This window comes from Hemicordylus capensis, chromosome 4 (assembly GCF_027244095.1).
Source record: "Hemicordylus capensis ecotype Gifberg chromosome 4, rHemCap1.1.pri, whole genome shotgun sequence".
Taxonomy (NCBI): domain Eukaryota; kingdom Metazoa; phylum Chordata; class Lepidosauria; order Squamata; family Cordylidae; genus Hemicordylus; species Hemicordylus capensis.
The window spans coordinates 124,404,286-124,431,232 of record NC_069660.1 but is presented as its reverse complement, the minus strand read 5'-3'; the positions used below and the strand labels follow the sequence as shown (position 1 = coordinate 124,431,232).

The window sequence follows — 26,947 nt, the reverse complement described above, 5'->3', positions numbered from 1 at the left end:
TTTCTTAACATGCTAGTTTTCTAGCACATTATTGTATATAGAGTTTTTATTGTATAGGGAAGCATTCACAAATCTGATCCTTCACTTGCAGTTAGAAACAGTACCATCCATTAGGGATGTGTATGAATTGGTTTTTTGTGATTCAATTCAAGGTCGAATCAAATCAGCCAGAATCAAACTCAAATCTGCAAACTCAAATCTGATCAGATTCAATTCGAGTTGTAATTGATTCAATTCGGATTGTTCAGACCCACTTCTAAAGGTCCTAGGGGCACCAAATTTGGGTGGTTGGTAGGTCTCCATGGGTGCCATCTACCACTCAAATTTGAAGGCAGTAGTGCACTTCGTTGATTTTTTTAAAGTTTTAAAAAATGATTTTGTTTATTTTTGCCATAGGAAATAATGGGGATTCAAAGACTGTCACTGGACAGTGCCAAATGTCAACTGCCATGTGCCAACCACATACCCTTCCACCCACAAGGTAGTGGGGTACTCAGTTTATTTTTTTAAGGATTTTTGAAGTGTTTAGATTCTTTGGTGTCTTCATTACACACTTTACTTTCTTCTGTTCATTTTCACCCCACTGCTTTGTGGGTGGGGAATTAGTGGCATCCCATGTGCCAACAACCCCCTAACCTGCAAGCCACTGGGGTACTCAGTTTATATTTTAGGAATTTTTGAGGTGTTTAGACTCTTTGGTGTGTAATGAATCCTCATAGGGATTCATTATGAGAGGAGGTTATTAGACACCAAAGAGTCTAAACACTTGGGGGAAAAAATCCTAGAACATAAACTGAGTAGTACTCCACTGCCTTGTGGGTGGGAGGGGGGTGTAGTTGGCACATGGCAGTTGACATTTGGCACTGTCCAGACAGTCAAAATGAACAGAAGAAATGAAGGTGTGTAATGAATCCTCATAGGGATTCATTAAGGAAAAGTTATGATACGCCAAAGAATCCACACACTTGAAAAATAGTGACCAAACATTTTGCTCCATAGCTCCACTTCTACAAGGGCTAGAGCCTAGCTTTTTTTTTTTTTTTAAATGAAAGCTGAGAATCTGGAGGAATTAATAGGAGGAACCCAAATCTTGAATCTATTCAAACTGAATCTGGCATGATTCGATTTGAGCTCAAATTTGGCCAGGAATGTCTGGGCAGATTCGTTTCAAGCCTGAATCAGCCAAATCACCCAGATCTGAGTCAAACTGATTCAAATTTGAATCAATTCTTACATCTCTATAATCCATTCTACCACTTTATATTATGATGATTTATATACCACTTTTCAACAAAAGTTCTCAAAGCTGTTTAGGGGCCAACTACAGCTTATATGCAAATCCATGTAATGCAATACAATGCTATTCCCCAGCATATTTTTTTTAAAGCAAAGCAAAGCAGGGATGTGTCGCTTAACACATTTCCCCACCATTCCTTCTCCATTCTGTATTATCCCTCCAACCCTTTCTCCCACCTGCCCCCTCAAGAAGTTCCAAATATGGTTTGCAAGGCAAACTGCAAACTCACTTCCTGTGGTGAAAAGATGAAGGCCGCCATCCTATGCACATTAAACAGACTGGGACTTCTTAGAAAATAGGCGCAGGATTGCACTGCACGCAAGACCCTCTGGCTTGGATAGTTTAATTAATTAATTAATTAATTTAAAATAGGGGTAGTCCTTCAGCTCAGGATGGTGATGAAGCAAGTCACAATCTCCTGCTGCAAACCTGTAAAGTTTCCCCTTGCTGCGTATGTGCAAACTCAGGTGAATCCAGCACATTGCAGGACATGCACATGGGATAACTGTCTAGGCTGCTATTCTACATGGAGTAACCTCCCCTCCCACCCCCTTAAAAAAAATGAGAAAGGAAGGATGAGTGAGGGAAGAAATCACTTTCAAAATCCTTGCAGTCTGTTTTGCTTCTTGTCAGATCCGGATGCTAACAATTTGAATCTTTTGCTGTGTGTGTAGTTCCTGCTTAGGCATTTACAACTGGGATGAAAACCGCACTGCACCCTGACCCTGCAGGCAGCCAATGTTGATTTTAAGGCTGCTATCCTAAAACACACATACCAGTGAGCGCAAGTTTCACTGAACTTAACAAGTCTTGCATCCGAGTAAACATGCCAGGATTGCATTTCGCAGGGCCATGATCCAGCAAATTCCTGGGTGGATGACTGATTTTTTTTAACGTCTTTTATTTTCAAAGGCACAAATAAAGGCACTTATTCCATATTTACCTTGTGAGTTTTGCAATTACCGTACTAATAAGAAATACTGGGTAGTTAGGGGAGAATCAATCAATCAATCAGTCTTGGCGGGCTGCGACCTTTTATCTAGACACGGAGATCAGGGGGTTGGGGGGAACTTTTCGGAGAGACAGAAAAACTGAACGAGAGACGTTGCATAACTTAGAAATGTCTGAGACGCAGAAAGAGAAGGGGGGAGAAAGAAGATCAAACTGGATTCAGCCGTAGTTTGCCAAGAGTCAAAAGATCGGTCTGCCTTCTAAGGAAACACATTTCCGCAAACACGGACATGCCCAACCTCGCAACCTTTGCTGTGGCCCCTCGAGGAAACCAACTGTCCTCTCTCGTGGGGAAGGGAAAGGGGGACCCCAAGGCACACACTGCTCAGGGCTCATCCGAAGGAAGGGAAAGCTCTGGAGGCGAGAGAGGAAGGAGGAGTTTTCCTTGGCGAGGACTCCTGGTTCCCATCACAGTGCAAGCCCCGCCCCTTGCCCAATAGGAAACCTCCTCGGCTCTGACTGATGGGCCTGAGCACGAGTCCCCCGCTGGGGATGTTTCTCTCCTAGCACGATGGAGTTCAGCGGGGAGTCCAGGCGCAGCGTGTTGGTGCGTCTTTCCTGACGCTCGCTCCGGCCCATCAGGGTACTCCCTGCACTGGAGTTGCTTCTGGGCATCTGTGGGCTGGCGAATCCCTACCCCGGAGCCGATCGATCCCATTTTTCCCTGCCCCGCAGCAGCAAATTCCGGCCAAGGAGGCGAGCAGAATCCCGGATGGCGTAGCAGGGACGCGGCTCCCGCTCGTGGTTGTGTCGGAAGAGCAGGAGGGGGGCAAAGCAAAGAAAGTTTGCAGCCTGTTTCCTGCGATCGCGGCGATCGGCTGCTTTGACAGATCTCTTGAGAGGTAGGAGCGAGCGATGGGGAAACAGCTCCCTTGGTCTTTGCGGGGTAGTAAGCGATCACCTCTTTGGACTGCTCCAAAAACCAGGGAATCCCAGCCTAGGAGTGTGGAAGGCTCTTGCGTGCTGGGCAGGGATGCTTGCTGGCTTCTTTGGGGAGACTTTCCTCTTGCTCCTTACGATTGGACTGCTCGGGGACTCCCCCCTACCCACTTTCCATTCCTCCACTTCTGTCCTTGCTGCTTGAGAACAACCGAGAACGCGCACTGAGTTCGGCTGTGCCCACGCGTTGATTGCGGGGTGTGTATGTGTGTGTGTTTACAAGCGCCAAGTCTTTGTAGTAAAGACGAGCGGCTTTCCTGGCTGGGCTTGGTGAGCAGAGATAAGAAAGCCGCTCGCCTTGTTTGCAGATAACAACAATGGTTGTGCTCCAGCTGCAGAGGAGGCAGCTGGATGCCCTCCTGTGGGGTTTCCCCTGCGATATAAGTGGGTAGGACGGAGGCAGCATAGATTTGACTGAGGGTGGTGATCTTTGCTCGTCATCTCTAAACCCTTTTACTGTAATGTAATAAAATAAAATAAAGTAACTTGAAGGCCACACTAAATACCTGACAAACCACTTGTGAGTAGGAACAAGATTCCAGACCGAAGTCTGGATTTAATCCATAAGTAAACTGGATCTCTCTGGAGTTAGTGGTTTGATTGATATCCATGAACCACTTAACTCCATCAATGTGCCAGACTTTAGGGTAAAGTTGCAAGCATTGCCCCACCCACCCCTGCCCATTTACCCCAGAAAAATCTGGTATACAATGCAATCCCAAATACACTTTTATTGGGATCAAGCCCCATGGAGCTCAGTGGGACTTACTTCTGAGTAAACATGTTTAGGATTAGACTAGAAATGGATCAATTATGGTGCAGATCTGTAATCCTTTCTTTACTCCTGGCTACAAAACCAATTGTCCACAAAAAGATACAAAACCAACTGTCACAGTGGCATTCTTCAAACCGTTTACACCAGAGTAGTGTCACTGAATTTCACTAAGTGTAAAATGTTTTGCAGATAGATAGAGAGAGAGAGACTCTATGCAAAAATACGCATTCATTCTGGTTGTTTTGATTAACCATAGCCTTGTGTGACTCTCTGAAGTTGATTTTGGAGCCTCTCTAGCTGTGGCAAGTAACCAAGCAGTTTATAAGGTCCTCTGCATGCTGTTTACTGTTACACAACAATTGCTATTACACTCTTGACTTCTTGGCTGTGATTACAGGTTTGATTTGTAAAGCATCTGAACTATGTCACTCTTACTATGTTTAGATTTTGATAAATGCCTCTTCAGCTTCAGGCACCATACTCTTACTTAACAGTAGTACTTTCCTATGGTTAAGTATGTAGCAATACTCCACCATGCTGCAATTTGGATTTATGGGGTCAGAATGGTGCCTTTTCTTCTTCTATCTTTCTTTTGAAAACAGCATTGGACAGATTCTGTTCACATTTGGCTACTGGCCTCTTGTGTGTTAAACTATGGATGTTAAACTATGTACACCTCGGGGGTCATTTTTTGGGGGGGGCGGGGGTCAGGAATAAATCCATTAAACATGACAGATACTGTAGTAGAGGGCTGGATGGAAGAAAGTATATTTTGATGGAAGAAGTGCAAGGCACCAGTGGCTTGTGAATCTGTGTGCCAAAGAAGCTTTCACAAAGTGACATGTAGAAGATACTGACAATGCAGACTCTTCCATGTTTACTTGGAAGTAAATCTCACTGAGTTCAAACTTACTCCCAAGCTTGTGTGCACAGGTACTGCTGATGCATGTAGCAGGATTATGCACATAGCACTTACATTTATATACCACTCTATAGCCGGAGCTCTCTAAGCGGTTTACAATGATTTAGCATATTGCCCCCAACATTCTGGGTACTCATCAACCTGGAAGCAGTGTCATTAAATACAGTCCAACTTATATATACGATGAACATGTGTAAGATCAAGCTGTAAGCCTGCATCATTTCAGGATGGCAACAGCAAGTTCGGTTTATGAATTTTTGGATGGAGTGCTGCCACTTGTGGTTTTGTGGTACTAGATTTTTTGAACAGTGCAACAACATATAATATGTTCTCTGGAAAAGCTGTACAAAACGATATCCTTTTGACTCCTGCAGTTTCATTCTTGTGGCTGTGTCTTTCATTGCAGAAGTACTATGCTGTAACTTAATGCAACTTGGCATGTCAGTATTCTTTCTATCAGTGCTTTGTAGGATGGGCTCCCAACCTGTGGTCCTCCAGATGTTGCTGAACTACAACTCCCATCACCCCCAGCCACAATTTATTATGGTTGGGGGATGATGGGAGTTGTAGTTCAGCAACATCTGGAGGACCACAGGTTGAGAACCCCTGCTTTATAGTCAAAGAAGGTTGCTGGGAATGTTGTATGTAAAGGGATTGTTACTTTAAAAGTCTATCCCTTCCTTTAAATCATTCTCTTATCACAAAATTCCCCAAACAGGGGCTGCTGTCTCCCCTCCCACCCTTTAAATAGATTTGACTTGACATCTAGCTGTCGGAGTAATTGTGCAATTTCCAATAATAGTTTCTAGCGTTCCGAGTCTGACTTGCTGTGCTAGTAAAATAAAAGTAAAAATTGGGGTGGGGAGACAGCGTATGCTAAACCTAACCTTGTACCAGAATAAGCAGCAGTCATAAAGACACTTACTAGGAAGTAAAGTGTCATTGGACTCAGTGAGACTTCTTTGGACATGCTTAGGATTGCTCTGAAAACTACATCAATGCAGATGTGTAGGTTCAGGGTAAATCTTATGTTGGTGGGTGGAAATAGAAGTGCTATGTGGAGATCAGTCTGACATGACATTCTTTTTTTACCATCATGGATGTTGGTTTTTGTACTTAGATGGTTTAGTGTACTTGCTTATCTCATCTCCTCTTTCATGGGTAGAAGGAAGCTTGCCTTGCTGTGCCACAGTGCTTGAATCTGAGTATGTTGGTAGAGTTAAGGTGCAGACAGTGCTGCCTGAGAGTGAAAAGCAGAAGCACATTGTTGGGCAAATGTCTGTTTGTTACTTAAAGCCTGAAAGTATCAGAGAGTTGCCATTGTTTTTTTCTGGCAGAGTTGCTCTGTCCCTTAGTACCAGCTTATGAGCTCCTCTGCATGTGTCTATTTGCAAAACAACTAGAACTTTTTAAGAATTCCTTACTTTCCATTTAGGGTTATTAACTTTTTTCTTTAAGCAGTGCTCCTGTTTCTTTAACAGTTGTATGACAAGTGGAAATTTGAAAGGCAATGCTCCCCCCTCCCCCATTCAGGTACAGTGATGGGGAAAGTTTCCTGGAGAATGCAGCTGACAGAAGACCTGCTAGGACGAAAGTTGGCAGCCCTGAAATGTGTTGCAATTGTGTCTGCTTCTACAGCTGCAGATCCTAGGCATTCTTGGTTCAATTAAACTCAGTGGGACTTGACCTTTAAAAAAATGTGTGTAGGAATGGCCCCATCCAAATGCCAACCAGGGCGGGACACATGCAGTGTCCCATCCAAATGCCAACTAGGGCAGACCCTGCTTAGTAAGGGGACAATATATGTTTGTTAACACTGATTGGTTGAAAACAGAATGTTAGGTTTGTTTTTATGATGCCTAAAGATATTCAGTAGCATGCAAAATACACCTTATAACTTGTTTCGCTGAAATAGCGAAGTCTTCATTGTTGATTATAAAAATACTGTATGCCTGATATTAGGGCTGTTTCTTTACAAGGGGTTTTATGCAGCTTCAAGTACCTTCTAAGCAATCTGTATCCTCTGAAGAAGATACAATAATGCAGATGTTTCTAACTATAAATAATTTGACTTTTTGAGGATGTCAGAACTGTTTATTGAAATACATATCATTTGAAGGGAGATTTTATTTTCTCTAACTGAAGTAAAATTTTAACTGACTTTCAGAAGGAATCAAAATGATATCCTTTAACCTAGCAGGCGCAATATATCCTCCTTGTTTGTCCACTTTGCTTTGCTAGCAAGGTACTTAATTAAATCAAAACAAAACTGCCTTATGGAGGTGGAGGTTCTTCCAAAGAACCTTTGACACCTCTTAGATAATATGCAGTGGACTTTATAGTAAGTTTACAGTGTTAGCTGCTTTTCACTACATCTCTTAAAAAATGTTGTTAAACCTCTGCAACATCTAATTTTAAAAAAAGTTCATGGGAAAACAATACTACTCTATTTATTTTGGCCGACTCTCATTTAACCTCTCAGATGCCAGGCATTCAGACCCTTGCTGTGGCAGAGTTTGCTTCTCTTCCCGGGTTATACTGCCACAGTCTGAGAGCAGCTGAGAAATGAGATCAAAAGTCTACTGGCTTAATCAAGAGGGCCCTGCAAGAGAGAAAGTGGCAGCGAAGAGTCTTCATCTTTGGAACATGTTCTCCCCTGTTGTTTACAAGAGTACAAGGATGTTGACCTTTAGGGCATGTTGCACAGTTTCTTTTCTCCCAGGCTTTATCTGGGAAAATGGACTTTCTCTGCATGCTGGGAGAGTCTTGGGGCCAAAAAGGATGTGATAGTGGCTGATCTGTGTGCTTAAATCTAGGTCTAGATCCAATTTTAACATCAAATGGGTGTGTGGGTGAGGAGCAGTGTCCCCTCTAAGAGGGATTACCAGATGTGGGTGACTACAACTCCCATAATCCCCAGCCAAAGGCCATTGTGGCTGGGGATGCTGGGAGTTGTAGTCACCAACATCTGGGAATCCCTCTTAGAGGGAACAGTGGCGAGAAGTGCTAAATCCTCCCTTTGTCCACTGTTTAGTTCCTTGTAACCATTCACTTCAAGTGTGTTCCTCCCAGCCAGGCTCAGTTCTGGTATTGCAATGTGGCGAAGGGAAAAGTGGCCAGCAAATGAGGAGAAGCCAAAGGGAGGTAAGCGGTGGGCTGGAATGTTCCTACTGTCCCTTTTGCTGTTGATGTTGGACCTCCTCTCCACCCCCAGCTGCTGTGTGATTTGCAGCAGATATGGCTTTAATTATTCAAATTTGCCTCTGTCACAGCTAAGCTAGTTTGACCCCTCAAGTAGGTGCTTTCTGTTATGCAGCTGTTCATTTTAACTCTTAGATTCATGATTGTATCCAGAATGACCTTGTGTTTTCCAGTGACTCCAGTGGAGGCTTTGGCTTGGGAGATCAGGCTTCACGTCACTATTCAGTGAAGCTCTTCTCACGCTCACTGAAAAGTGAGTTAAGGGAGCTTAGCCCGCTTTCCGGGGATTGTGGGAACGACCGGGGTTTCAGGTGAGCCCGGTGCACCCAAGGCGGCTAGACTGCCTAATTACCCCTCCCCTTAGATGAGGTTAACGGAGCGAGTGCTCCATATAACCTCATCTCGGGCTTGAGGGTGTCTCCAGGATGCGCCGCGTGCTTGCGCCACGTGCTTGCGCCGCGTGCTTGCGCCGCGTGCTTGCGCAGGGCATCCTGGAACTTCCGGGGGCCACACGGCCCCCAATCCTTGCAGCCCCTGCTGGCTCCGTGACAGAGCCGGCAGTTGTGTGGGTGGCCAATCCGGCTGCCGTTTTATCGTCTGTCTCCCCGCAGAATCCCCTCTGGCGCTGCACACCGATCATGTGAAGCGCCTCAGTAAGGGTGCATCCAGACCAGCAATGTTTTGTATGCTCTCTTGCAGAATTTCATGTAAGAAGTTCATGCAGTTCACACTGTAGTCCATGTTCTGCTACCCTTTGTGCCCTACAAGCTTTTGCACAGGTGGTGTGGCAAAAAGTCTCGTACTACGCCTCTTCATCAGTGAAGCCTCTGAAAATGGGTGTATTTGCATCCTTGTGGCTTTACACCCATTCATTTTGTCAGCTCTTTCAGAAAAAAGTGAAACCAGGCTACTCTCCCCCGCCTTTTTTGCAGGGTGTGGGGGAGGAACTATGTCTAATTTATTCACCATAAAGGATGGGGAAAATCCTACCCTTTTACTACTTGTAAGCGTCCTCATGGTATGGCAACGTGGTTAAGAAGCTGCAAACACAAGATTAGATAACGTAAACTAAATTTTGTAAATTTTGTGGGTCCCCTTAGCCCGGTTTTGCCCAGTGGCTCCACGGCAGCAAGCCCACCTAAACAGCCACAACCTTAAATGAGGTTAACGGAACGAGCGCTCCATTAACCTTGTTTTTTGGATTGTGTGTCCGCCGTGGCTGCTTGCGGGGGGGGGGGGGGGAGTGGGGATGCACTGCACACGTGTGTGGTGCATTACTGGGGCTCCAGGGTGGAGTGCTGTGTAGCAGCACTTCCCTGTGCTCGACCCCCGGGGCTGCCTGGTGAGGTGCAGCGAGGCGCGGGAGGGCCACAGGTGAGGTGCAGCGAGGCGCGGGAGGGCCACAGGTGAGGTGCAGCGAGGCGCGGGAGGGCCACAGGTGAGGCATCTCTCGTCTGGGTGGCTGGCCTGCCCGCCCAGTGATGGGTGAGTGCTCATCTGCAGGGAGGGTCGGGCCAATCCTTTCTCCCCGCAGACCACCAAGAAGCTCTTCACACTGATTGTGAGAAGAGCTGCAGAGTTAACTTTGTGTTTGTGACTCCAGATCTAGAGTGGGAGTTCTCAACATTTGTCACAGCCTCCCTGAGCCAGAAAAACCTCCCATCCAAGCCTCCACAAGACTTGGATAAAACAAACACCTTTCCCCAGAAAAAGCTCATTTGTGTCCTCATCCTGGAGATGCGGGTAAACAGGTCAAAGCAAGAGAGGAAGCAGCAACACACAGCCAACACTTTATTTTAAGATTATTGAGTCTTTGTCCCTTTCTGGAGAAGACAGTTCTGGCCACAGTTACCCACACCTTAGTCAGATCACGGCTGGATTACTGTAATACGCTCTACGTGGGGCTGCCCTTGAAGAATAATTGGAGCCTGCTGCTAGTGCAAAATGTGGCAGCTAGGCTTTTATCTGGAGCTGCCTGATGGGATCATATTACACCCATTTTGAAAGAGCTACATTGGCTGCCAATTAGTTTCTGGGTCCAATTCAAGGTGCTAGTTTTGACCTTTAAAGCCCTTTATCGGCTTTGGCCCTGGATATCTGAGGGACTGCCTGCTCTCAAGGGTTTCTGCCCACTTGATGAGGTCATTGGAGGGGGTTCTTCTCCACATGCCAATCATGAGGGAGGCTTATTGCCCCAAGTTATGGCTCTAAGTGGGCATCTGCTCCTCAGTGTCTATCACTGTTTTTAGAAAGCAAATGACATATTGGCACTTTACCCAGGCTTTTATATGTTTTTGTTGCTGTTGCTCTGTATTTTATGGTCTCATTACGCACGTTTTAAAAAACCTTTTAATTAGATTTGTATTTTTATATTCCAATTTAATGTTTTTATTGTGTAATTGTTTTATAGTTTTATATTGTTTAAATGTTTTGTAAGCTGCCTTGAGATTGTTTTAATGAAAGGCGGTATAAAAATAAATAATGGCTTCAAAGAAGTAAAAGTTTTAGAATAAGAGTTTGTTCATTGTTCTTTGGCACTCACAATAAATGCAGGTTATGAGGCGCATGGCCTGGTTGTTGCACTGACAGGGAGGAGCTGATCTGACTGGCAGTTGGTTTCTTGGCTCAGTCAGGTCACTGACTGTAATGGGCCAGGAAGGAACTCTAGTTTCCCAACTGTCTATGCATCCAAGAATAGCTTACCTCTTGCTTTCAGAACATGTCTGGACCTAATGATAAAATGGAACACATTGTCATCAGATTTGTAATACATTCTCTAGACTTCTCTGAATGTAGTGAAAAGATCAACCTTACTTTAACTAGAGTGTTATAAAACTAGAACATGTTGTAGTAAGAACTAATCAGCCTACTTTCCTTTTACTGTCTCTACAACTGGACTAAATTTGGTTCAAACTGAGGTCCACAAGTTGTTGTTGTTGTTTGTTACATTTATAAACTGCCCCATCCAGAGGCTCTGGGCGGTATACAACAACTTTTTAAAAAGACATAAAAACCACAATTCAAACACAATGCTAAAAACAATATAAAAACAAGTTAGATCTTTTGTAACCCAAATGTTCATGTGCCCACCATCTTGGATCAGTGTGGATGACATCATTACAAACCACTATTGAGGTGTCCCTGTGTGTCACTAAGTACAACTGTACCAAATTTGGTTCAAATTGGTTAGACAGTCCTCATGTTAGTGTACTTGCTTCTCAAAAGTTCACACATCCACCATCTTGGATTGGGGTGGATGACATCATCAAAACTACACCATTGGGGCATCCCTGTGTGTCCCTACAGCTGTAGCAATTTTGATTCAAATCGGTTAAGCGGTTCACAAGTTAACCCACTTGTACCTCAAAAGTTTGTGTCCGCCATCTTGAATTGGGGTGGATGACATCATCACAAACTATGCCATAGAGGTGTCCCTGTGTGTCACTCACTGCAACTGTACCCAATTTGGTTCAAATGGTTTAGGCAGTCCACAAATTAGCCTGCTTGCACCTTAGCTGTTCATGTGGCCACCCACTTGAATTGGAATGGATGATGTCATCACACACCGCACCGTTAGGGCATCCCTATGTGTCCCTACAACTGCACCTGGTTTGGTTCATATTGGTTGAGGCGTTGCAAAGTTAATGGTGAGTGGCGGGGGGGGGGGGGACATTGATCCACATGGTAACTTTTCCATCAGTATACACCAAGACTGGGTACACACAGTGATTTCTGAAAGGAAGTTGATAGCAGTGTCCCCGTTAATGCTACAGTGGCACTAGCCCAGATCCAACATTAGTCAACAATAACTGTGCAAGTATAATGGGAGCGAGCGTTTTCACTGTGACAGGAAAAGCCTGTAAATTCCTGCAGCTGCTTCCCTTAGCCCTCTGCCAGTCCGTGGAATGTTGAAACTGACAAGACTGGATGGCAGGGACATTCCAGTCTCATCAATATCACTCCAAGGAATCAGAGAAACTTCTCTTGAATGGCAGAGTATTGCTTAAGGGGAAGACAGCCTTTCACTGCTATTTTGGTTTGTTATTTTAGAGAACTATGCATGCAGATATGTGGATGTTTATAAACTTTAAAAGTGTAAGGGAGGAGGTGTGTCAGGGCACAATAAATGCTTGGGTGGTGGTGGTGGGGTGGGTGGGCTCTGTTTAGCTCAGCAGGTCACAAATGGGCCTGGTCTGCTTTGTTGCATCTTGTTGGAGAAGGCAAAAAGACTTCATTGTCGCTAGGCAATCTGCCCTGTGCAAGGTTCCCTCCCGTAGCAGCTTCTTCCTTGGAGTTGGTATTACATATATGGGTGCACGGCTGTGGATGGTTGGATGCATTTGATGGGCAAGGTTTGTGTGTGGGCTTGGAAATGGCCAACCAGTTACTTGGGTCCCAGACTGGAAATACATTTGCCTCCCAAATCTTGCCCACAGGATTCTATATCTAGGTAGTGACTATTATGCAGTGGTTCTACATTATGACAACTTAAGCAATTAGCTCTTGTATAGCTTCACTGGACCAGAAAGCAGCATAACTCTGAAAGTACTTTGGGGATTTTACCCTTGGATCAGTTTCTTGGTTGCTTTTCATCCAAAATGTTGTTATTTTCTCCCTGGGAGCATCAAGTTTTCAAATCTATGCATTATAGCTGAAAGCAGTGTGTTCCCCCCTATATGTGAAGTCCCTGATTAATCATTTAGGAGGTTGTTAGTGTTGTACCTTTTTTGGTTGTAAGCAAGAAACTCAATGATAGATGGATTATTAATGCTGTTCGCTGTTCTCCATATACATTGTGGGAACAGTTCATCTCAACATATGTATTTTTTCCCATGCCAAACGGTCTTCACTCCGATAAATGTCCCTTTTGATAGGAAATGTTTAGCTAAAGCTTAAGCAGATGGCCCAAGTCAGTTTCTCAGCTTTTGCATGCAAGGATGTTTTAGCGATAAGAACTTGAGATTAAATTGGTTATGCTGAGACCTTAAAAGAGACCTCTTTAGATTGCAGGAAGAATAGCTTATCTGAAGATCATAATCTGCAACTAGCTAGTTTTCTTTAAAAGAAAGAAAAAGGCATGTGTGTGAGGCTGCTTCTATGTGGTGCAATAAACCCCGGTAGAAGAAGCTGTAGCTGTGAATTAATTTTGGTTTATTTTAATAAAATGATATCAATTCACTGAAGGCTGGATACCGCATAGGCATTTCCCATTTAAATAAGTGGCTTTTTGGAGGCGGAAGGGGGGGGGGTATATGAGTGAATTGCCATGTAGAATGATAGCGTAGTGCAAAATAGGTTGTGCTTTATAAATAAATCAAGAGATGTGCTAAGCATGTTTTCAGCACTCATATGGCAAAGAGAGATTTCTTTGCCAAAGTCTCCTTGATGGACTAGAGATTCCATTAAAAATAAATAAATCCTTAATTTAGAAGCAGATCAGTTGCTGCTCCAGTACCATCCCACCTTGCATTTTCGATGGAGTGACAAAGTGCTTAAGAGATCCTTTTTCTTACTATAGATAGAGCCAAGTAAGGGCAAGGGTATATGTTAGAGCTGCCATGTGGAGGTCTGTGAGCTCTTTTGTGCAAAAGTATCTTGCTGATGGGAGTGTGTGGGTGGGGGAATAAATCCTCTTAAGAGCACCCACCCACAGAAAGACCTTTCTTGGGGAGAACTGCCCGATCTGCTTGGTGAGCCACTTCGATCATTCTTCAGGTGGTGAAAGAGGCTATGTGGTATAGTGTAAAGGGGCCTACATGTGCACTAACTGGAACACCAAGGGCTCCTTCACATGATCCTCAGCTCGCCACCACTCTTTCACACAATAAGGCTGGAGTCTCATGAATGTGACTGCCCCAATGTCACTCACAGATGTGCTGATGCATACTTGATATGTCTTTTACTCGTGTAAAGGGCCGTCATCTGAATTGCCCCTCAACATACAGTATTCTGCAAAACCCTTTTGATTTGGATGATCACAATTTACACGTGAGTAAAAGACGGGCTGAGAATGTGTTGGCACATCCATGAGTGATGGAGGGGCAAGCCCCTTCACGACAAGCTCCAGCCTTAGGTGTAAGAGTGGCGGCAGGTTGAGGTTCAGTCTCTTGGGACTCTTAGTCCCAAAGCAGGTAGGGAATTGTGTGACTGAATGTGCCTTCATGTCAAAAAGTTCCTGCCTGAAGGAATTTGTGCCAGAGAGAAGTGTTCTCGCCCATTCTTCTCCCTGTTGAAGGTGTTTTTTTGTTTTTGTTTTAATATGAGGAAGCATTCAAACATGCAGTCCTTCACGTGGTTCCTTGAGTGGAATTCACCTCTGCTCCTATTTCATTCTGTGCTTCCTGTGTGTGTTTTTGTTCCTTCCTATTGGTGAGGAAGGAACAGTGCACCTGCATGACCAAGAGATACATCTGCTTTTATGTGCATGATAACACTGGATTCTGCATTGCCTACAGCTTCTTTCTCATAGGTAAATGTAAAGTGTGTCGTCAAGTCGATTTTGACTCCTGGCGCCCACAGAGCCCTGTGGTTTTCTTTTTGGTAGAATACAGGAGGGGTTTACCATGGCCTCCTCCAGCACAGTATGGGATGATGCCTTTCAGCATCTTCCTATATCGCTGCTGCCCGATATAGGTCTGGGAAACATACCGGCAGGGATTCAAACTGGCAACCTTCTGCTTGTTAGTCAAGCATTTTCCCCACTGCGCCACAAATAGCTTAATATCTGTGTCCTAATGTTCCAAATACTGTCTCAATATGATTTACTTATACAGTATAGAATAATGGAGTCACGCTTCAGTTCCTTGGACAGCTTTAGTCAAGGACATGAGTACATGAAAGGACTATTCAGGCCACCTAATGGCACAGTGGGGAAATGACTTGACTAGCAAGCCAGAGGTTGCCGGTTTGAATCCCCACTGGTAAGATTTCCTAGACCTATGATCAGGCAGCAGTGATATAGGAAGATGCTGAAAGGCATCATCTCATACTGTGTGGGAGGAGGCAATGGTAAACCCCTCCTGTATTTTACCAAAGACAACCACAGGGCTCTGTGGTCGCCAGGAGTTGACACCGACTCAACGGCACACTTTTCTTTACCTTTACATGAAAGGACTTGCCATTTTATATGTGCAGTAGCACAACCAGGGAGATTTTTTTAAAAAAAAATCCAATCTAATATGTTGCAGAATCATGCCTTTGTGCTGTCTGGTTCTTTGACTCTAGTTTAAGAGCTCCTGTCTTGGTCCTCTCTTTCCCTGTTCTTGGATAACAAAGCCTATTAAACTCCTTTCTTGGTAGCGTATGATAAAAGCAATATCCTCCTTTTCCTTGCTTTGCCTTCAGAAGCAAGTGTTTCACTTTCATTTTAATGGATTTCTCTTCATTACAGGCTTATAGTGCTTGACAAAAGGCACAGTTGGAGGGAGGAGGAAGGACTCCTATGCAAAGGAAACATCATTTGACTCATTATTTTGGAGGTGTTACACTCAAAAGCCTTTTCCACACATGTGGGAGAAGTTTTCTAATTTAGTAATGTGCATTTAGAGTCTGTGTTCTGACCATTAGAGAAAGCTGCCTGGATTGATCTTTTTGATATTTAGCATTTTCTTCTTGACCCATAAATGAAATTTAGCTTTTGATATTCCAGAGACAACAGGTCTCTATTTTTCTTCTATAATTAAACTTCTAATTCTTGTGTGCTTCTATGTAGCAATCTATTATTTAACTCTGTCATCTAGCTCATGGTGTAAATGCTAATGTTCAAAACCTCTTTGTACCTATATATACACTTCCTTTGCCTATCTCTTTGCTTATCTATAAACTTCCTGTGTGAGTGAGTTTGCACAACTGTGACTTATTCTGAAGAAAAAAATGGCCTTTCTTTCAAACTTCAATCTGGTAAAGATTAAAATAGTTTGTTTTCTGATAGGGAGTTTCCCAGTGAAACTCTGTTTAGACAATCTTAGGAGCTTTTATTATCTCTGAAAACTAATTGCATTATCAGACAATTCCTTAGATAAAGACCTTTTTTATCCCAGTAAGAGACAGCAGTAAAATATAAGGGAAGGGCGGTATAGAAATTGAATGATGATGATGATTATTATTATTAGCTTTCTCTTTCATAGTCTGCTGTTATGGCTCTGTTGTTTTTGTTATTCCCGAGGTGGGTATCCAAATCTCTTGTTGTAATTCTGCATTTTATGCACATAGATTTGAATCATTAGCTGTTGGTTTAGGTGAGTAGAGTTGCAGTCTGAGCCAAATCGAATGCAGAGTAATGGAATTTGTGTAAGATGGACTTGGCATGCATTATATTTGGGAAGAGTGTGTTACGCCAAAACCAGGACTCTTCTTCTGTTCCTCATATTAAACTAAATCTCAACCCAGAAAGTAAAAGATAAATGTGTGTAAGCTGATCCACATTACCCTTTTGTGGACTTGTTTCAAAACCTAAGGATTGACCTTTTTTGTTTGCTCCACCCAGTTTGAATTAGCATATATTATAACTGGTTTTGTGAGTAGGTTTGCCACGTACCAAGATCGGCAGCATCTTCCATACACGACCTCCGATGGGGGAAGATGGCTATATGGGCGTTTGCTAAACAGGTGCCATATGGATAGCTGTATATTTTGCTATATAGCATTTGTAAAGGTTTGTGCATGTGCAATTTACATCAGGAAAATGGTGCAGGGAAAAGTGTCAGCTAGGGCTGCATTCAGCCTCCTAAAAAAGCACGAGAAATCCAGTTGTGGATCTTCTGTCAACTCATCTAGTTTTCCTCTTTTTCAGCACGGCAGCATGCATGCATCACCCTTGGATGTTTTAAAAAAATCTCTGGGAATATGAGCAAGACTTACTTTCTCCCACAGCACAGTCATCTGCCATCCATTATGTAGGGATGGGGACATCGTGTCACTGGCACTAGATCAGGGGGCATTGCAAGTATGGCATTCAGAAAATAAATGCTTTTCCTCCTATCATCTTGAAAGGCCCTACTGACATAAGAAGTTTCTTTATACTGAGTTAAACCATTTAACATCTTCAAGTCCTCAGACAGGGATCTTTCCCAGCAATGTCATTAAAGAACATTTAAACTGGGTATTGCAGGTATTGCATCTGGGACCTTCTTCTTGAAATGTGCTCTGCCACTGGGAGGTAGCCTTCCCCATATATTTGTTGGAGGGAATTTTGGGCATCATCGAGTCAAACTGTTTCATGAGGGCATATCCTATTAGGAGCCAGATGTGTATGGCAAAGCAGGATGGATTTTGAGCTGCTGTACATGCAGAAAATGTGAAAGCCTCTCTATCCTTTTTAGGGTGTAATTATGTATATTTTGTGGCTTCCTGTAATTTGACTGAACACATAGTAATATATTAAATATAAAAGGAAGTAAGCAGAATGTTACGAGAGTCATGTGGGAGTAGAGGGGGGCATGGCTGTGAGTGGTATAACCAGCTAATCTTGGCGCTCTTCCAGTTCCCATAGCCTTTAGCTGAGATTTGTGGAAATGTCCTATTACACACAGCAACTTCTAAGTACCTCTCAGGCATCCGAGTAGCTCTTTCCTTGGATTTTTGATGTATTTCATAAACTAAGAACTATTTTAACTCCCTGAAAATGAAATGTCATTGGTCTTACAATCAGTCCCCCAAGAGTTTCTGAATGCATTCCTGTTTTTATTTTGACTGGTGGGTCTTGTGCTCAGTCCTGAAAACAAGATGATGATGAGGATGATTATTGTTATTATTTATTCACGTGGAATGCTGGATTAATCTTTCATCATCCTCTCATTCTGCTACTCCAATGGAACATAAACTGACCTAACAGCGAGAACTTTGAAAAATAGCAATTAAAGCATGCTAGTGTAGGACTGATAAACAGACTGGATTCAGACATAATGCAAAACCATGGTGTATTTAGCTAACCAATTCTGCCCATAAGCTGTGATATGTTTGGGGCTGACAAACTAGGATCTGAAACCAGAGTTTGAAGTGGGTTGAAAACTACAGTTTGTGCTCACCATGGTTTTGCATTTTGTCTGAATTTACAGAACCTTGACAAACCACAAACCATTGCTCCTCTCCAAGAGGCTTCTCTGCCATGAAGATGAGAGTGAACTTACATGAAAATGGGTCCTGAGCAGATGGGAAACAAAGTTCTGAACCATGGTTTGCCTCTTATGCATCTGGAAGCTCAAACCACAGTGTAGGTTTCTAATGGTGATTAATGCAAAGCCATAGTTTCATGTTGCATCTGAACACAGCCTAAGAGTTTTGTTTTGGACAGCCTTTTACTTTAAAGGTGCTTGAGATGACTGCTTTCCAACAGTGACAGTGTTTTTGACAGTTGCAAGCATGTCAGATTGGCATGCCTGACCCTGCAATTTCAATTAGGGATGGGCAAATCCAACTCTGCTTGGCGTGACAATTTCTGTACTGGGTCTGGCCTGGGCCCCTAGGTTTTGGTATGCAGTGACTGCATCATTAGCACAGGTTAGGGCTTGCTGGCCAGTGCTCTTTGGATCAGCTATCCAGGAGCAGCTCCTCCACGAGGCGACAGTCTCAGCTGTCGAATGTGCTGTCAAGTGTCCCTCCAATCTCACACCCCCATGGATGTCATCTCACTTGCCTGCTGCTGCCACCCCTGCCTCTGTGCTCCTCACTCCCCTTGCTGGCTCCATACCCCCAGCTACGGTTCTGCCTCCTGGGCTGGAAGCCCAGAGCTGATCATCATCCCTCACCGGCCTCTTCGGTGGTGTGCAGCACTGTGTTCTCCAGCCAGGGCTATTGCTTGCTAGCATAGATAGGGGGCATCCAGCATTGCCAGCCAGTTTCTCGCCATCACTACTGTGCTGCTTTTCTCCTCTCCAGTACCACACTTGTCTGGAGGAGAGAAAGTGGACACCATTTCTGGAGGGGAAAGAGTGAGAGAGACCAGAGACCGTGTGGGGTGCCCACGGTCTGCTACAGCAAGCAGCACAGAATACAGCACTGTGTGCCACTATGAGGGGAAGTGGCCAGTGAGGGGAAGAAGGGTGGTGATCAGCGCTGAGCTTCTGGCCCAGGGGTAGAGTGGCGAGTCAAGTAGCGGGGGGCAGAGCTAATGGGGTGGGGTGGCGTTGATGCTGAGCTTGCCCAGGGGATGGAGCCAGCTGAGGGTGGGGTGCTACATAACAAACCACCTGAAGCAGTGACTAGCAACGAGCTGCTGTTGGAGGTATCCATTACTGTAGTGGGATCAGAAACGAAACACAAGTCAAATCAGTGCTTTCTGCCTGGCTGTTGCAGGCCTTCTGCTGTAAGAATTCTGCAAATAAAGCCAGCTATTGTAAAAACTGGCCACCTAATGGCGCAGCGGGGAACTAACTTGCCTAGGGAGCAGTAGCGGCCGGTGAGGGCACCGGTGGAGGGGTGGCGAGAGGCACCTTTAAGAGTAAGAGAATAGATGCTTACCTCCGCTCTCGCCACACCTGAACGCTGCTCATAGAAGCAACGTGCCACCCAGCATGCCCTGTGGCGGGAGATCGCCTCCGCCACTTGCCTGGCTGCGGGTCGTGGATGGGCGACATGGAAGCCAGGTGAGTGGCGGAGGCAATCCCTCACTGCAGGGGGGTGCTGAGTGGCATGCTGCTTCTATGAGCAGCGTTCAGGTGCAGCGAGAGCGGAGGTAAGCACCTATTCTCTTACTCTTAAAGGTGCCTCTCGCCGCCCCTCTACCAGCTTCCTCACCGGCTGCTACTGCTAGGGAGCAAGAGGTTGCTGGTTCAGGTCCCTGCCAGTATGTTTCCCAGACTGTGGGAAATACCTATATCGGGCATCAGCAATAAAGGAAGATGCTGAAAGGCATCATCTCATACTGTGCGGGAGATGGCATTGGTAAGCCCCTCCTGTATTCTACCAAAGAAAAACCACAAGGCTCTGTGATCGCCAGGAGTTGACACCGACTCAAGGGCACACTTCACCTTTTCTTTATTGTAAGAACTGCAACTTGTTTTTACAGTTGTTATAGATGACGTGGGGAACACAAGACAAACAGTAAAAAAGTTTACTTTGTTTAAAATAATGTCAGTCATAGAAGTTTTCATGTTTGGAACAAGTATCCAAACATTCCTAGCCATGCTTTCTCTGGACAGAAACCTGGGGCCAAACCAGAGAAGACACTGAAATCTGTGATCAGAGTTCCCAACTCTAAGCTGTGTGTGTGGGGGGGGGGGGCGGGGGGCTGTAGCAGCTGCCTAGTGGAGAACTCAGGTGGAGACTGTACTGCTGGGTGCCAACCCTGTGTCCTTTTCCCAATGAAAAAGGAAAACCCTTCACTCTGAAGTGGCTGATTGCTATTTGCCCTATTAGAGAAAAGCCTCATTCTAAAAGGCACAGAGAAGCCCTTGTCTGATGAGAAGCAGGGTGCCCTGAACAGATGGAGTGGCAGTACAGTCCCATTTCCTCCATGGACCTCCACATGTTTCTCCGAAGTGCTGAACAGAGCCTGTGCACATTCAGCTTCTGTACCTGTAGGTTGTATATCTGCAGTCAGAAACCCTGCAAAAAGCAAGGTCTGCTGCATGGAAATTGTAAATTGAAATTTTTTTAAAAAAGTATTTTAGTTAGTTTGAAATGGTTTTGAATTGTTTTTGAATTGCTTTTATATTGTTTTTAGTGTTGTGTTTTAAATGGTGTGTGTTTTTATGTCTTTTTCAATTTGTTGTACACCGTCCAGAGCCTTTGGATGGGGCGGTTTATAAATGTAATAAATAAATAATAAATAATGGAGAAAACCTGGATGCATACAAGTTATATGCACAAAGGCTGTGTTGCAGAGTTAAGGTCAAGGTAGGGCCTGCCACAACAATTCCCCATCCCCCCCAGCCCCTTGTGATGAGTACCCGATGGATTGAATGAACAGATCTACAGATGGACATTGGCTGCAAGAAATAATGTCTCCTCTGGACACTGTTTCTGGAGAAGCTGCTTCACATTGTTTTGTGGTGTCAGGCCAACCCTGATTTACAACAAACAAATAAACAAACAAAATGGAAGATTAATAGTGGGCCAAGAGCCAATCATTCGAGGAATAGCAATACCTTCAGTGGAACTGCTCCTGGGAAGTGGAGTTTAGTTTACGCTGTGATGTGAAGTGTTGGTGGGTTTGGAAGAGTCTTGTGTTGTGATACTTTCTCTGTGGAGGGCAAAGGTTATGAACCCTGAAAGGAAGGGAGCTTTAGGGACTGTGCTGTGATAAGGAGATCAGGAATAGGAAGCCATTTTTTCATGCTGCAAAGAAAAGGTTAGACAGGGAAGATGATAGAATTTGAATAGGTGGAAAGCAAAGCAGGACAATAAATGGGAAGGAAAGAAGGTAATACGAGAAACGGATGGTAATGTTTGAAGAAATGAGCAGAAAGCAGAGAATCAAGGACCCCCATTGAACAGCTAGGCCCAGTGATAGAAATGATTTGTAAAAAAAATAAATAAATCTCCAGTCAGCATTTAATCTAAAATATATTTTTTGCTGTTTTTGCCTTGGAACATTTGGAGTAATGGGAACATGTTGTCATAAGCACTAAAGGAAGGAAACTGGAGACAAAGGATGGAGAAACAAAGGCCGGGTTCAGATGTAACACAAAACTGGAGTTAAATGGAACAGAAGTTGGAACTCCAGTGCGTCTGAATTGGTGCAACCATGGTTTTGTGTTGAAAGTGACCTGCAGTTTGCTTCGCCAAATTCCAGTTTGAACCTTCAGTTTGCACAAAGGTTGGTTGCCAAAACCTCCAGTTGGCTTCTGAAGTGTTGCATCTGAACCTGGATGCTGCCATAAGTGTGGTTTTGTGCTGATTTTCAAACTGCAATCATAGAGGCAGCAGCACAGATGTGCCCAGAATCATGACCGCTGTACTGGCCACCTCTCCAAGCAGCAGCCCCACCCCTCCTGTCATCTTCACAGCTATGGAGTTGTCAAGTTGTCACACAAGGGCATTCCCTCTTCCCACTCTGTCCCTCACTCCCCACACCTCCACAGCAGAGGGAAAGCAGACGGGATGGGCTTTGGTGGTTTAGCTCAACTCATGAGCATGCAGTCCGGAGGGACGGGATGGGCACTAAATGCTTTGCTCCCCGAAAAGGAAGTGATAATGATGTATGTTCACAAGAACAAACACTCCAGGTGGCAACATAAGCAGGGTACCCCGTCACCACACCAGGAGTGGAACATTTGGTGGGGTGTGTGTGCTTGGGATTGGGTTTAAAAGGCAGCCCCAAGCAGGGATTCTTGAGCAGCCAAGTTCTATTTTTTTTTTTAACAGAAAGGTTGGGGAAGGGGGTCCCAGCCTCTGCCCCTTGGGGGTTTGTGCTCCCTAGGCTTATGAGGAGAGTCGGCCTCCAGGGTCAGCAGCACTCCAGTCAGAGTGCTTAGAAGCAGCAGTGGAACAGAAGAAGCATGCGGACCCAGGCTCAAGAGAGTGTAAGGCCATGGGGACACCCCCTTACAACTCATGAGAAGGACCATAGAAGAGGAGGAGAGAGAATTACCAAGCAAAACATCCCCTATTCCCATGGACTGCTCTCTCACGAGAGTGATGGGCCATTGGAGCTCTAAATTGAGCCAGGCTGCTCTATGGAGGAAAGTTGCAGGTGTGTGCAAGGCTTCACAGGGAAGGGGGGTGGGTGTTGCAAATATTCTGTTCTATCTTTTACCATGGAGAGTTGGGAGCCCCACACAAGTAGGGCCCCCTTTGGTTCGCTCAACTTGTGAGCATGCAGTCCAAAAGGAGACCTAGTCTCGCACTCTGTGGTCCTCCCCAGTAGACTGGCCCTTTCATGAGAGGGCAAGCCCACCAGCAGCAAGCTGTTAGTGGAGCTGGAGTTCAGTTTGGTATGCATGGACTGCTTTGCCAGGGTGATCTCTCGGGACAGACCCTTCCAGGATCCTTTGACCTCTCTCATCTACATATCCCCTCCTAGGAAGTCATAGTTTCCCTTCCCCTCCCTTTGCAACAGGGAAATAATGCTCCCCAGTGCATGCCCCCACCCAATTTTGCTTGTTCAGGGCTATTTAGGTTCAGGGCTCTTTGTGGGGGTGGCAATGCCATCGTTGTCAGAAGAAGCACTGGCATGGCATGTCATGTCATTTAAAGGGATTTAAATGCCCTTTCCATGCTGAAGATTGGAAGTCTGCTTTGAAAATGCACAGTTGTGTTCAGCACGCCCCCTTCAAGATTATGGCCAATCGTGGTCACTCCACTGACTTTGCCCACAGTCTAGCCATGAAGCTTGATGGGATAGGCTTTGAGGGCCAGGCAGGAGGGAGGGGCTCTCCTCTCTCACAACTGGAGATTGCTGGATGAATGTCTGCGATGTGATTCACGGTTTCAAATGGAAACCGCAGGTCCTCCAACCTCTGGTTTTGTGTTACGTCTGAATCTGGCCTAAGGTGCCCTATGAGAACAGCATGTAACATTCATGCTCTTTAACATTATAGCTAGATGACACTCAGTAGGTAGCATTTCAGCATGTTGAGATGGGGCAGCACCTGAAACAAACCAGACAAGGGCTTTTTTGAACTTTTTATTACTATAGTTGCAGTAGATGATGAGATTTTAAGCATTGCACTATTCTAATCTGAGAATACAAGGAACTGTTGATTCGAATAGCTTGCCTCATACCTTAGACTTACAGACATCCCTTGGAAATACCATTGAAATAAATGGAGTTAGGGTTGGTAGGCCTGCCGGACCAACTGACCTATTGTAAACTAGCCACCTATTATTTGACTGTGGGTAAGTATTTCATGAAGCACAGAATACCAGTTATAGATGACAGCTTTTACCTTCTTGATTTCATTCTCACATCATTTATTAGCAGGAATGGGGGATGCTTGCCTACTAGCCCTGCAGCAATGAGGACAAAAGTAGCAACATAACAAAGGTTCTCCTACTGGCCACCTGCTTCTGTTTGCAGGTATCTTTTAACCAGGAGCAGGAATACCAGTAGTCATCAGTGGCAAAGGTCACCACTTATATTAGATAAAAACTGGTTGAAACTGATGATGCTTGAAAAATTGGCCTTTTGCCTGCTTAATGTAACTGCCTTTAAAAACTTCCTTTTGAGGGGTGGAATGGGGCTACAGTGCTGTGGTAGAGCATCTGCTTTGTGTACAGAAGGTACTAGGTTCAACCCCTGGCATCTCCAGGTAGGATTGAGAGAGACTCCTGCCTGCAACCTTGGAGAGCTGCTGCCAGTCAGTGTAGACAATACGGAGCTAAATCGACCAATGGTCTGGTTAAGGCAGTTTCCTATGCTATTTTTCTAATAGTTTTTGTTGCTTTTGCTTTATTTTTATTTTAATGCAATTTTAATAACATTTTTGTAGTTGTAGGCTGAGCCTGATGTTTCAAGATTAAAGTCAAACAGATGCACCGTTCAGTGACTCATTCCCATATATAAAAGCCTTGCCTAGCATTGTTAAAAGTTCTATAAAGATTCAGCACATTAAAAAAAAAAGAATTTCATTGTTTTATTATTTAACCGAGTCGTTTTTGTAATCAGCATATCAAACTTGTTGATGACTAACATAGTTTTGTTTTTCTAATGAAGTTAATGCTTTTAAAATGGTTATATTGGATGGGTCAGTTGACCAGATCCTTTTTTGACAGGTCAAATGCCCAACCCTAAAATGGGACTCAGTTTCACATAATGTGAATGAGATCAAAATGTTTCCATCTTATTTTACAATTTAGATTTTTTGTTTTGTTTTAATAGGCCGGATTTGGATTTATAATAGACTCTCATAAGGTCTGATGAAAGGCTGGAAATCAATGGAGCATATTGCTGAAATGTGGTTGTGTATGAACAGGTCAGAAAGGGGAGGACTTGGCAGATCTTTCCTATGAGAGGCACATAACTTAGAAAAGTCCTCTCTTTCCTGTGTGGCTAAAGACTGACTTAGGCTGCAGTCCTAAACACATTCATGAGTAAAAGCCCCATTGATGCCAACCCCTGGTAAGGTTGTGCCCTTTGATACTGAGAGTCAGTAGAGCTTTATCTCCCATGACCCTTTTTGTGTACTCCACTTCAGCAAAGCTTTATGCGCCACAAAGAGCGGCATTGCTAGATTATACACTGACCTTAAGGAAAGAGTGATCTAACCAATGGTTACAATTTTCCTATTCAGGCTGTTCTGTCGAACGTTTCTGTATCTTGTAATTCTTGGTTCCCAATTTCTCTTCTGTTCATTGTTTGTGAAATGGTCATGGGTTTCAATTTAACGTTTCAGAATGCTTATTCATAGACTCTAGCACATATATTTCTGGTATTTGCATTATTTAAGAAACTTCAGGCAAATCTGCTCACTGATCTCGGGGGTTTCTAGAATTTCTTTCCAGATGATTGAAGTGGTTACTTCTTGCATCTGGAAGGACTGCTTCATGAATCCAAGAAAGTGGGCTCCACTCATAAAAGTGTATGCCACAATAAATTTATTTTAATCTTTAAGGTGCCACAATCCTTCATTTGCTGCAAAAGCCATCCTTCTCATTTTAATCTCAAAAGACTTCTGGCAACCAAAGAGAATGCCATCAATGTCTTTCTATTTTGATCAAGATGATATAAATGGTTTGTGGCTTTTTAGCTTGGTTTTTTTTTTTTTAAATTTTACTCTCTTTTGGTGATTAAACTGCTGAACTAAAGTAAATATTGAACATTTTTGGTAATAATATGTAATAATGGTAATAATTATGTCTTTGTAATAAGGAATCTTGGCTTAATTTAAGGATAGCTTAAACTCATCTGAGTTTAAAGATTAATGCAGTGACAGCTTATATATAAGCCTGATGCTAGAATTCAGGCCTATGTTAATTATTTCTATTGCAGTCTGGACATACAGACATCTATAGGTTATATAGTGAGCCTACTATGGATCTGTATCTTCTTGGTCAGATGCAGAATTGAGCACATTCTATGTGGGGAAGAGAGCTGCTCTTGTGATAGCTAAGCAGGGTCTGCCTTGGCTTGCACGTGGATGGGTGTCTACATGACAGAACTGTAAGATATTCCCATTAGGGCAGTGGTTCTTAACCTGTGGTCTGCCAGATGTTGCTGAACTACAACTCCCAGCATCTCCAGGGGTGTTGGGAGTTGTAGTTCAGCAACATCTGATGGACCCCACATTAAGAATCACTGCCTTAGAGGGACAGGACCATTGCTCAATGGACAGGGGCATAACTAGGGAAAATGTTGCCTAGGGCAAGCACTGAAATTGTCCCCCCCCTCCAAACATCTGACACCCATCTTTCAGAAAACTTGTTTTCATGTGTTGCTGCTGTTTGTAGAGAAAAGAAAAAGGAGTTGTGGTGTGTTCTTATTTTCTCTAAACCATACTGTGTGTGAGAGAGAAGATCATGGAGTTAAACCGTTAAAAATTTGGATTTAACTGTAGTTCGTCAGTATTTTTTAACTCTTTTTTACAGTTATAGACTTAATATTTTGAATAACTGGGGGCTGATTTGTCCACTTTTGAAGCACAGGTGTTTCCAGGAGTTGACCCAACATTAACACAATTAATGTGCCTCATGAAACAAGTTGACAATGTAATATGGGTTATTATGCCCTTGAAAATGTCATGTGGAGTTACTTTCACAAAAACATTTTGCTATGTGATGGTAATGTTGAGCTGACCTGTTTAATCTTCAGTCTGCCTGTGTGAGTAGATTCAAATATATGGATAATGGTATTTTAACTTTTGTGTTTGGTAAGAAATATAGTTCGTTATTCAGTTGTTATTGTTACTCAGCAAATAGTAGAGGT

General features: G+C 43.9%; 1 protein-coding gene across 5 annotated transcripts in view; it reads left to right on the top strand.

Annotated features, from left to right (window-relative positions):
- The window catches only part of TGFBR3 (transforming growth factor beta receptor 3), a 260,627-nt gene that overhangs the window by 23,866 nt on the left and 209,814 nt on the right, over positions 1-26,947 (top strand). For 4 of the 5 annotated variants that reach the window (XM_053247378.1, XM_053247380.1, XM_053247379.1 and 1 more), the window contains exon 1: positions 2,810-3,150. The exons of the other annotated variant lie outside the window; for it this stretch is intronic. The gene's annotated coding sequence lies outside the window, so the exon portion shown is untranslated. Of the gene's footprint in view, positions 1-2,809; positions 3,151-26,947 lie in introns of those variants that run through there. 5 annotated transcript variants of the gene reach the window in all.